Here is a 13,569-nt window from a genome sequence, read left to right on the forward strand (position 1 = left end):
ATTTTGAAGAGCCATCCCTGCTCCAGAATTCTCCATGGAATTAGCTAAGGCCTTTGTTGCAATTGCATTGCAGTTCCATTTCTTTTTCTCTCTTGACCCATCCTGCTTTCCTCACTCATTCACAGGCAGTATTGTTGAAAGCACTCGACAATAAACTTCCTGCCTGAAAGTCTCCATTTCTAAGTCTGTTTCCCAAGGAACCTGACTTAAGTCAGTTGGTATGGAGAATGGTCTGAAAAAGTGAACTCTACAATGGGATGGAAGTTAGAGCTTGATCATCCACTGGTTGGTTGGCAATGGGGATCCCATCTGTTGTGGACAGTTTCTAGGATGACCCCATGATCTCCGTCTCCTCATATACCTGCCCTTGTATAAGCCTTTCCCCTTGTGCGAGGTAAGGCCTGAAAATTTCTTCTAACCAATAGAATATGGCAAAAATGACAGGATGTACACAATTACACATATGTGATTAAGTTAGTATTAATAATATTGCTACCGTCTTGCTGGAGCCTCCTCGTCCTTGTTGATTTGGAAGGATCAAGCTGCCATGTGTGAGCCACCACATGGAGAGGTACACATGGCAAGGAGTTGATGGTAGTAGCCTCTGGCCTATAACCCCTAAGGACTGAGTCCCGCAGTTGGGCAGCCTGCAAGGAACTGAATTCTGCCAAAAACCATATGGCTTTGGAAGTGATTCCTTTCTCAGCTGAGTCTCAGATGAGACTGTAGCCCCAGCTGACACTTTGATGGCAGCCTTGCAGAGGACAGAGCCAAGCCATGCCCAGTCTTCTAATGTACAGAAACTGTCAGATAGTAAGTGTGTGATAAAATCAAGCACTAAGTTTGTGACAATACTATCATGCAGCAATAAAAAAACCTAACAGACCGTCACTGGTGGTAGGCTGAGTGTGATAGCCCTGAGATGGGTAGAACTGGGTAGTTGCTGAAACATTCACTGGAGGTAAACTAAGATGGGATAGTTGCAGATAGAATGCACTTGTAGGTGCAATAGCATACGCTTTTGAGAGGCTTAAGGAAAGTGTTCATTATAAAGACTTTGGAGCTAGATTACTCTTGTTGAGCACCATAGATGTAGTGGGAAGAGACAATGAAATGCTGAAAGTTAGGGTTCCAGTGGTCTGAGACATGTCAGAAATCTCCTACAAAGTAAAGGGTAAGTTATCACATCTCACACTTCCTACCACAAAGAAGGAGGGACAATGCTTGCTAGGCTTCTCTGAGTCTGCAGGCATTATATTTACTTGAGAATATTGCTCTGACACATTTCCTGAATGATACAGATGGCTGCCAACTTTAAGTACTGCCCAGAACAGTACAGGGCTCTGCATCACCTCTTAACTGTGGAGCGAGCAGTTTTGCTTCTTGGACCATACAACATGACAGAGCCTATGATATTAGATGTGTCAATGGGAGGGAAAGATACTGTGGAATGAATGGGAAATTTCCATGGGAAAATCATGAAGAAAAGTCCAAGGGTCTGGAGCAAGGCAAAACAAAACAAAACAAAAAAACCTTTTAGCAAAAAAAATCATAAACTATAGAAAAATGGCTTCTGGCAGGCCCTAATAGAGACAGAGCACCTCACCATGAGATGTCAAGTTGTTGAACTGCCTATAAGGAGCTGAGTTTTGTCAGACCCACTAACTCTTAAGGTCCAGTGGGCCCAGCAAAACCTATGGTCAGAGTAAGTAATATAACCAGGACTGGGCATGAGCAGGGCCACAGTACAAGTAAGTTGCATGGATGTGTGGCCAGACTCCTTTGTCCATCAACCATTATTGCACTGATACCTGCCTCTAAGCTCAATCAATATGGCTACATGGGATTATAGAGTCCTTTAAGACTGGCTGGTGGAAGAGAAAAATGCTGAGCTTGGTTCAAGCATAGGTTGACTTGGTAAGTAGGTGCAAGCTGAAATGAACTTTTACTACACTATGATATGATAGTGATGAGGTAAAATCCTTCCAATGGTTCACACTTCATGCATGGTCCATGTCATCCATTTTGCACATAAAGAGCAGTGACCTGAAGTCTGACTTATAGGCAGTGGCAGATGGCTTTGGCAATTGGTACGGGCTTAGAAGTAGAAAGATTGAAAGATTGGGGAGAAGGAGGAATGTGGAAGAGACATGTGAATAAACCTATGAGAGTGGGCAGGAGGCAGTCTTTGAATCGGATCACATGGTAATGCCCATCAGAGAACATCCCGTAATGGTAGAGACAATAAATGACCACATAGACAAGATGACCACAAGTTGATATCTGCTAACCTCTGCTTTTGTCCACCCACTGGGGGCACAGAAAGCACATACGCAGAGTAGCTCTGGTGCAGAGGTTGTGCAGTTAGTTCTCTGCCTTAACAATGCTGATCTAGCTACTGCAACAGCCAAATATACAACCTGCCAGCAAAAGAGACCAACCCTAAGCCCTTAAAGAAAATTGATTCTATTCCACCCTGGAAAGGCCAGTCATTCAACTTGGGTAGGAGTGATACATATTCTGCTGTGGATTTGCCTTCCCTGCCCACATTGGTCAGAACCATCATCCGAAGTCTTACAGAGTTCTGTTTCATAGATATGGGATCCTAAAAAGGATTGTTGCACACCAGGGGGTTCACTTTACAGTAAATGATGTGTGGCATTCGATATATATCTGTGTTAGACCGAATTATGACTCCTCCCTCCAAAATTATCCACATTGTAACCCTTGGAACCGGTGAATATGTTACCTTACATGGAAAAAGGGGCTTTGCAGATGTGATTAAGTTGAAGATCTTTAGATGAAGATTATCCTGGAATATCCAGGTGGGTCCAATGTAATCCCAAGAGGTTTGTTTTTGTTTTAAGATTTATTTACTTATTTTAGAGAAAAAGAGGGGGGTTGCAGAGAGGGAGGGAATCTCCAGTAGACTCCCTGCTGAGTGCAGAGGCCCATGTGGGGCTTGATCTCACAACCCCGAGATCATGACCTGAGCCAAAGTCAAGAGTTGGCCACTAAATCAGCTGAGCCACCCAGGTGCCCCAACAAGATTCTTATAAGAAGGAGGCAGGTTGGTCAGAGTGAGAAAAGGCAGTGTGACAATGGAAACAAAGTCAGAGAAGATGGGATGATAAGGAGAGGAGAGAGAGAGTAGGAGAGAGAGATTTAAAGATGCTATGCTGCTGGCTTTGACTGGAGGGAAGGCCATAAGCCAAGGAATGCAGGTGGCCTCTAGAAGCTGGAAAAGACAAGGAAATGAAGTCTTCCCTACAGCCTCTACAAAAAATATAGCCCTGCTAACATCTTGATTTCAGTACTTCTGACCAACAGAAATGTAAGATAGTACATTTGGTTTGTTTTAACCTAGTAAATCTGTTACAGCAATAAGAGGAAACAAATACAATGTCCATTGGGTCCACTTACCCTATCACATGAATTGCCACCTGGAACTTGGTGTTGATAGAATTGAAGGTGCAGTTGGGGCACAAGTTACACATGATATACCTTAAATTAACAGCTATTACATGACACTGTGTCCCTAATAGGTAGAATATATGAATTCAAGAATCCAAAGTGAAAGTAGTAGTGGCCCTACTCCCAACGAACCCTTAGAGAATATGTACTTTCTGTCCTGCTTAGACTCTAGTTCTAGAGCTCCTAATTCCCAGAGGTCAAATGTTTTCACCAGACAGCGCAGTAAGAGTTCCATTGGACTTAGAATCATGGCTGCTCTTAGTCACTTCAAGCTCCTCAGTCCAAGAGACCAACACCAAGAAAAGAGTCTATACTGGCAGGAGGAATTGACCCATGTCATCAGAAGTAGATAGCAGGGCACCGAGGTGGCTCAGAATCCTGAGATCAAGCCCCACATTGTGCTCCTTGCTCAGCAAGGGAGCCTGCTTCTCCCTCTCCCTCTATCCCTGCTCATGTGCTCTCTGTCTCTCACTCACTCTATCTCTCAAAATAAAATCTTAAAAAAAAAAAAAAGAAGTAGATAGGGCTGCTGTTCCATATGGGAGCAGGGAAGAGTATGTATAACACTTAGGCAAGCCACGGATGTGTCTTTTGTTACCCCTTACGCAATTTTGATGTTAAAGGAACGAGTACAGTCCACATGGCCTGAAAAGGGCATGGTGACTAGGGGCCCAAGACTCTCAGGAATGAGTGTGGGTAGCCCTACAAGATAGGCCACCTAGACTAGCAGAGGTTCTAGCTGAAGGTAAAGGAAATCTAGGACAGGTAGGGAGGAGGGTCATTATGAATTTCCATTTTAGTAGTGAAACTGTAGCAACAAGGACTATGGTTTATTCCACTTATTTTCCTCATTTAGGTTTCTGCAGAAAAAAAAAAAACAACCCAGAATTCTGTATATGGGGTGGACTCTCTTGAGAAGCATATGAAATTGAGCAATGTTAGGAGTGAACTGAAATGGATATTATAGGCTATCGCCCTGATTGACTGCCTTTTGTGATTGAGTCACTTATTTCCCAGCGGTCAGAGGTGTTGGCTGCTGACAGCTCACAGCCGAGCCCTTCCTTCTCTGAGCGTTGTCCTCGGCGGAAGGTTGTTGTTCGGACCATGGTTGTGTCCCCTCCCTGAGTTGCATTTTGTTTCAGTGACTTAACATTGCAGTGGTACAAGAGCCTAGCCTTTCCTTATTTTGGGGACAACTCTACAGGCCATCCCAGTTCCTTAGCTCTCTGTGTGTTTGGCTGATGCTTCTCAACTGATCCTCAGTTTAACTTCTCCAGCTACCTAAACTTGCTTTCTTCACTTCTTTACAAGTTTTATTCCTTGTGTAATGTCTAATGTCTAGTGTAACGTCTAATAAACTTCCTACATGCAAGTTCTTGTTTCAGATCTGATTTCCTGGGGAACTTAAAAGGACAGTTTCTGTGATTAAGATATACAAAACTTGTCATTGCATTTGCTTAAAATATTGATGGCATTATTCATGACATGCCATGTTCTAAATTTCATCTTATAACTAAGTACTCAAAAAAATTGCTTTCCCTAAAACCTATTCTTTTTCTTTTTATTAATAAAAATTTCATAATTGATCATGATTCCCTTTGCACTTGGTTACTGAGAAACAGTAAATTTGGTATGTGCTATAGTCCTTTTTCAGCCTTTAATAAAAAAGTCATAAAAAATGTTTGTAGCAAGTGAAAGCAGAAACTTATCTTTATTACACGAATGGCTAAGCAAGCGGACAAAGCTTAATACAAAGCCAAAAAAGCTGTCTTTTCTGAACCCCAGATATTAACAGTTTCAGCCATCCGCTCACTTTAATACTGTCAGGGTAATCCTCCTTACATGATAGGGAAGAGATTGTGTGCTCTCTGAAGGATGAAAGGAGGAAGGGGTTGAGGCTATACATGCCCAATTTATGCTTCCTAACTCAACAATGCGATAGGGTACTGCTTCTCCCCTATCCATCCATCTTCTATCATCATTATTCTCCTGATGGTTAGAACGTATCAGGCACCATGAACAAAAGACATGTTGTAGCTCAGCATGACCTGTTGAGGGCTTCAGCTAAGTCAGTCAGCATAGAGGAGAGAGGACTGTTCAAGAGGTAAGATGCACAAGAAAAAGTGATCTAACGTTGAGGGTGAGAGAAATGGAGGATCCTAATGTGATTTCCAGATTCTGGGTGGATAATGGTGTCATTCACAGAGATGGGAACCCAGGAAAAGAGGCTGTTTTGGGACAGGAGATTAAGAGTGCTGTTTATCTTCTCTAACATATTTCTTGGTCTGTTAAGAGAATGCTTTTAGAGGATGTGATCACTCCCCAACTTACACACATTCCTCAGCCATTGATTTTTGGTTCGGTCCTTCCTAGTCTCTACACAGCTGTCATTTTTGAAAACTGTACTATATGCAATGAAATATTATCCAGCAATAAAAGTGGACACATGCTACAACATGGAATGAAACTTGTAGATGTTATACTAAATGAAAGAAGCCGGGCACAAAGGCCACATATTGTATGATTCCATTTATAGGAAACATCCAAAATAGACATAGCCATCGAAACAGAGTAGATTGTGGTTGCCCGTGGCTTGGGAAGAGGGGGTTGGGAGGGACTACTTAATAGGTATGGCATTTTGTGGGGGATGGGTGATATGATGAAATTGTTCTAGAATTAGTGTGGATGATTGTACAACTGTGTGAATATACTAAAAACCACTGAATTGTATGCTTTAAGAGGATACATTTTTATGGCCTATGAATTATATTTCAATAGAACTTATTTTATATTATTTTATTTTAAGATTTTATTTATTTATTCGACAGAGATAGAGACAGCAAGCGAGAGAGGGAACACAAGCAGGGGGAGTGGGAGAGGAAGAAGCAGGCTCATAGCAGATGAGTCTGATGTGGGGCTCGATCCCACAACACCGGGATCATGCCCCGAGCCGAAGGCAGACGCTTAATCGCTGTGCCACCCAGGCGCCCCTCGATAGAACTTATTTTAAATATCTGCTTCAAATCCTTCAGTGATTTTGTATTAGAGTAATTAAAGCTAGCTGCCACAACAGGCAATCCCTGTGAACCGCTTATTCTCTTTACCCTTCAGAGCCATTCTCCTCCCTTCACTGAGTATCTTTGTGTCCCAGGAGGCTAGAGCTCCAGGGCACAGCATCACCTGTGCTCTCCCAAGGCTGCATTCTGATTGGGTTTGCCCAATGGGGATACCCTCTCAGGAGACTGAAAGACAGGAGAAAAGGCAGGTCAAGGTATTTTTTCTGGCTCTCTCCCCTTCTTCTGGCAGTGGCAATGTCCCTTCATGACTGGAGTTCCTGCTAGGCAGTTCCTTCTCCACGGCGCCAGCTCTCAGGACTCTGGTAACTCTGTTTCCTGTCTTTTCAGTTGTAGGAGTGGGAACAACTTCCTGACTCCCATGTTTCTTCCTTTACCATGTCCATACCTCTGAAAGGATTTCCTTCCTTAAAGTCTCTCCATTTGGGGGCTCCTGGGTGGCTTAGTCGGTTGAGTGTCCGATTCTTGGTTTCAGCTCAGGTCATGATCTCAGGGTAGTGGAAGTGAGCCCCGCATCTGGCTCTGTGCTGGGTGTGGAGTCTGCTTAAGATTCTCTCTCTCCCTCTCCTCTGGCCCCTCCTCTCCCCTCCTCGCCCTCTCTGTCTCCCTAAAATAAATAAATAAATAAATAAATAAATAAATAAATAAATAAATAAATAAAATCTTAAAAATAAAAGTCTCTTCATTTGAACCATCTGGGATGATTCGTTTTCTGGTAGAGTTCTGATCGATACCCCCCAAACCTCAGTGGCTTAACTCAATAACTTTGACTCCTCACACATTTGATACAAGTCAGATAGCTCTCTTTTGCCATCTGGACTTCATCGCCTTCAGCACAAGGCAGGAAAAGAAGGAATTAGAAGATTGCAGGGGATGCTCTCTAAGGCCTGGCTTACATCTATCCCACCCACATCCAATGCCCAGAACAAGTCACAGGGTCCCAAGCTAACTGCTACCAAGTGGTGTGGTGAACATATGGCATTATCTCTGACTAGTACTACAAAATTGCCTTCATGTTTAAATGAACTCTGTAGTAGGGCATAAAAGATATGTCACCATCTGGCCCCAGCCTACCTTGTTACCTTTATGGCTGCTAGTGCCCCATGCCGTGCCTTTGCACAAGCTGTTTTCTCTGCCAGAGTTTTCATCCTCTCTCTTCTCCACTTGGATCACTTCAGAACTCAGCTCAATAATTAACTTCTCCAGGAAACTTATTTTGACCCTTCCCAGGGCTGATTTAACTATTGGTCCTCCATGGTACAACCGTAGTGCCAGGAAAACATCTCCATCATAACAGTATCATTCTATGTTATAATTTCATTCATTTCTTCATCTTAACAATTGAGCTGTGAATTTCTTGAAGCCGTGGATTGTATTTCATTAATACCTTTCCCAGTACCTACCACTGTATTCACTATACATATAATCATTTTAGTTAGTGGTTCTTAGCAGAGTTAGTACCATCCCCTCAAGAGAGCATTTTGGAAATACATGGACAAGTTTTTCATTGTCATAATAACCAGGAAACCCTACTGACATTTAGGGTATGGGCTAGAGTTAATAAACATCCTGCATTATATAGGACAGTACCTCACAATGAAGAACACTTTCCTCCGAGACTTTCTGTTGTACCATTTGAACTTCAAATAGATGAGAAACCTGTTTATATTGGCTTGAATCTGGAACCTAATTCAGTTTTACGTATAAATGCTGTTTTGGTTGTCTATTGCTATATAATCAAACAACCCGGAATTTAGAGACTTAAAACAGCAGAAGTTTGTTATCTCCTATGTTTCTGTGGGTTAACTGGTCAATTGGCAAGTTCTTCTGTTCTATGTGATGTTGAGTGTTGCTACACTCAGATGGGCTCAGTGGGGCTTGAACATCTAAGATGACTCTCTGTCACCATTGGGACTTGGTCTGGAACTGTCAGTTGGGCCACCTTGGACCTCCTTCATGTGGTCTCTCCTTGTGGCTTGGGCTTCTCCTAACATAGTAGCTGGGTTTACATTTATAAAATATTTATAAAATAGTTGATATTTATATATTTAATTATTAAATATGTGTAGTGAGGATAATTATACATAACACCAAAATATTTGTAGATAGATAGAAGGGTAGATAGAAACAAACTTTCATTTTAGTTTTCCGTTAAATTAGGGCATTGTATTTTTCATTACATATAGAGATAAGTTATATTATTTATTAATTTAATATCAGGATAGTAAAGAAGTTGTTACACAATATTTGCTCTAAGGGGGACGTGGGGTCATAGAGTTGAAAAATTACTGATCTGTGCTAACTGAACTAATACTCTGGCTTGCCCTTTTGATTTCTATATTCATCTTCTCTGGACGCAAATCAACTCAGATCTCTAAAAATAATATGGGGATTATGAATAAATGAATGAATAATTAAATAGCTAGTTCTATGTTTTTTCCAAGTATTAAAATGTATAATTCTCATAGACTATATAGTATTTATCTTCAAAACAGATTTTTCTCCCACAGAAATAGTTCTTTGTTATTTTCTAGTTTGAACCAGATTAATAAGATAATGTGTCATAACAACACTGTTATATCTTGTTGGTGTACTTCAATAAGAACAGCTTCTTATTTTATCTATGATATAATCTTATTTTTGGAATAAAATGGAAATTATACATAATGGTTTTAGATTTCTGACATTGCAAATCGCTTCACCTCATATTAAGATTTCTCAAGAAAAAAATATCGTTAGACTTTTTAGTGAAGCCAGCCTATGTATAAATGTATTTATACCATAGCTTTCCTTAAAATATTAAGTTGAATAAATATTGTACTTAGAATATGTTTACTATCTGAAACTAAATTCTGTAGAGCTATGAGTACTGATAATCTCTTCTGTGATCTCCTACTGCTTATATATGTATAATACATTATAATCAAGGGTTTATCTTCTAATGCTTATATTTTCATTCCAAAATACATAAATGGGTCTTTGAATATTAAATTACTAGCATTTCCCATAACATGATTTTTAAAACAAGTAGACAAATAGAAAAATCAAATAAATTCATTTAATGTCCTTTGCTGTGGGGTCTGACAAATGCTACCCTCCTGGTCTGGTAAGCAGAGGATACCCTCCTAGGTTTTGGGTAGATGTTAACCATTCGTTCTGGTAGACATATACTGCCTTGTTGATCTGGTAGACAGGTAATACCCTCCTGATCTGGCACTACTCTCTTGGTCTGGTCGGCCGATTCTCCTCTCCTGACTGGTACACACATGCTACTTCCTTGTTTGATAGATGCTACTTTCCTGGCTTAGTAAACAGATGTTGCCCTTCTGGTCTGGTAAGGCCGTAGAGAACCAAGCTCTCAAATTAAAGTAGTCCTGTAAGTCATCACTCAACTTCTGCTTAGGAAACAGAGCAAATGATTCTGTTAGTTATTGGTGTAAGGCACAAATGGCCCCTGAGAAGCATATCATGGACAGGATATAAGAGACATAATTACTTAACTACTGTTGCTACAATAGGTTCTGGTAAACACTGTCATTTTCCTTCTTAAACTATTTTAAGGAGGGGCAAGAGAAATCCAGTTTCACATCAAGTTTTATCTTTGTGCTTATAAAACTGAGTACTGGTGTGGGAACCCCATGAATATTTGACCACAGAGAGAAAATCCCCACCCTAAGCCAACCACTGTCTACATCAATTTTAGTTTGGGGAACTAGGTCAGCCTCAATTTTAATGTGGCAAGAGAAAAATTAGTCTGGCTCCTTTTAAGTATAAATAGTGACTAATTTAATTGTTAATTTTAAAAACACTGCCAACATATAATATTGAAAGCTATTACAAATATTTTTTTTTTACATGCTTTTTTTGTCACTCCCCCATTTCCCCCAAACAAATCACGGAGTATTTTTTCCATGTGTTAGAAAAGTTTACTTAATCTTTGTACCAAAGAAAATATAACAAAAGCCAAATAATAGTAAATTTTAGACTCAACCCACCAATATTGCTTATAATGTAGGTGCTATTCTATTTGAGTTAATATCATGTCTCTGACATTTAAAAATTTATCCTTATTTCAAAGCAATATAAGTTCAATCTAAAAATGAACATTGGCCTATCCTAAGAATGTTTACAGAATGCAAGAGAAAACTAATTCTGTTGACAAACGGAAGTAGTGCCTTAAATTGTGTGTGTGTGTACAATGAATCCATTTTATAGCCACAAGCATAGAACTAAGCAGCATCCCTTAATTTCTTTCTTTACTCTGACATAAAAACACAAAATAGTACAAAGGAAAGAATCAACTTACTGTCCTATCCAAGAAAAATGCATACTCCAGTTCAAAACGTAATGAGACACACTTAAAAATTGTAAACACATTAGTCAGTAGTAGTATTACAATTTCAATATTCAAAAGATTAGAGTTATTTAATGGATTTTTACTTATTAGAATTATACTTTTCGTAATTGCACAGATCTGACAACTATTGAATAAACTATTAAAAACTGTATAAATCCCACTGCTATGATTCCATACTTTATATAATTGGTGATAGAACAATACAGTTTTAGAGTACTACAATAGTTTGTCTTATATGAAGTTTGTCTTATAGGAAGTGAATTTGTTATCATGTGGGTTTGTGGTGTAGCCCTAAAATAAATTTAAAAAGCCGAAGTACTTCTGGGACATTGTACTCTTTATTTGGCTACTTTAACATGGCTAACATTCAGCAAGAAAACAGCCATAGTTCAGAAAGTGAAATAATTGAATTGGAGAGCTTAAATGTGAGAGAATAAGTCATAAAGACAAATAGAGGCTTAGCAGAATTTTGCAGAATCAATGAGAACATTCCATTCTTGTCCTTTCCTTTTTATTCTACACACAGAAATCATCACGATGGCATCTTATGCTTTATGAGTATGATAAATTATTTGTTAAAAAGAACCTTAATAAGCTGATTCATTGTTACTGTTTCTTTCCCAACAGGGTGAACTTGGAAAGTAGTGACATTTGAGGTTCTTATTTATTACCAGCTCTGATAAAATGCATATTTACTTATAAATCTTCAGGTATAAACACATGCATACATGCATGGGTAGATATATAGCTAAGAAAGAATGAAAATAATTGGCTTACTTAAATTATGTTTAGCTCTATTTATTACATGTCTCTATATTTAGGATTTTCTAAATTGTACTTTATAGCTATTCTCTTTTTAAAAATTTAATTTCTGCAGCAGATGAGCTAAAGTCAATATCTTATATTTGCATAGCATGCTATAGTTTTAAATGTCATTCCCAAAATATAATTGCAAATAATGAAGTACCATCGCTCTCTTCTAGATGAGGCGACTATGTTCAGAATGGTTAAAAAATGTGTACAAGGTCACAAATTTAAGATGTGGCTGAGTGCTGTATTTCATTCTAGTATCATTTCCCACTATACTTTAAAATGGCATTTAGTATAATCTCTAAACCATGTTATGTATATGACCTTTTTAACTGAACTTTTGAACTGAACTAACGAATTCTTTTTAAACAACTTGGACACATCACTTATCTCTCTGACCCTCAATATCCTCACCTTCAATATGGAGATAGTAGTAGTACCTGTCTACAGGATTGTTGTGAGCTAATTCATGGAAACTCATACAACAGTGCTCAGCACATAATAAGTGCTCAGTAAATGTTTAATTTGCGATTACTGAGACCCCTGATCTTTATAGTTCTTTCCTTCATCCATAAATAATCCTGCTTTTCAGAGGGGATGCCCATAATTTTCTGAATTCTAATTCCATTTTCTTTCCTTCAGTAGATCTTCAGTTTCATATATTTTGGGTAGATTTCTTTCATTCTGCCTTCCATACTTTTATTTATGTATGTGTGCTGTATGTGCCTGTTTGCATACCTACTTTGAATTTCTTTTTAAATGAGTTGCCTGTTCAGATCTTTTGCTATTTTTTATTGGGTTATTTGTCAGTTTGGATCTTCTAGGAAGCAGATGCCAAGCTGAACATATACAGAGGCATTTATTATTAATTGTAATTGCATTTCAAACTTTATTGAAACAAGGCTGACCTGCTAGTAGAATGTAATGGGGAAGGGAGGATTCTTTTCTGTGGTTTTTTTTTTTTTTTTTTTTTCCTTCTTGCAGTGAAACTTTGTGATGCTATTGCTTTGGCTGGTTGTACCGTAGTGGAGTAGTTGTCAGTCTGGGGTGGGAAAGATATTGGTATATCTGCCATTACTTTGTGAGATCATTTGTTACATGATCTTTTAAGAGTAGCATCCATTTTAAGAGTTTAACTGTTTGTTAATGTTGAGATGTAAAGCTGCCACCTTTATATTTTCCTGCTTCTGATTTTATGTGAGGGAAACAATAATTGGTTACCTTCAGATTTTGAAATTAAAAAATGTAAAATTTTTTTAAAAAGGAAAAGAAGGATAAAAGTACCTTGGAATAGTAAAAGCCTCTGACCTTACTGCTGATTTGACATGTACGTAAAGAAAAAAGGAAGAAAAGTTGACTATGAGGAGTCTCTCTTTGCAGTGCAATTCTGAGAAAGCGTCAGCCAAGCCAATGGGGAGTCCCAGAGCAAGGAATGCCTGTCAGAGACCTGTGGTAGGTGGGAATGGTTAGGTCCCAGTATCCTGCCTTGCTCAGTTATTGGCTGGGAGCTGACCTGGAGAGCCTGGCCTTGGTGTGAATACTGTGGTGGATCCAAAAATATTGCAGCTATCTACCAACTGCCCTTTTTAAAAATAAATAAACAAATAAATAATAAAATAAATAAATTATTTATTTATTTATTTATCCATCCATCCATCCATTCATTCATTTACAAGTTTTCAATTTTAATTCTAGTATAGTTAACATACAGTGTTATATTAGTTTCAGGTATACAATATAGTGATTCAGCAGTTCTATACATTGTTCAGTACTCATCATGCCAAGTGTATTCTTTAATTCCCATCACTTATTTCACCAACTACCCTTTTTGCCACAGTTGCTCTTGAATGGAGA

The sequence above is a fragment of the Ailuropoda melanoleuca genome, chromosome 7 (assembly GCF_002007445.2).
Source record: "Ailuropoda melanoleuca isolate Jingjing chromosome 7, ASM200744v2, whole genome shotgun sequence".
Taxonomy (NCBI): Eukaryota; Metazoa; Chordata; class Mammalia; order Carnivora; family Ursidae; genus Ailuropoda; species Ailuropoda melanoleuca.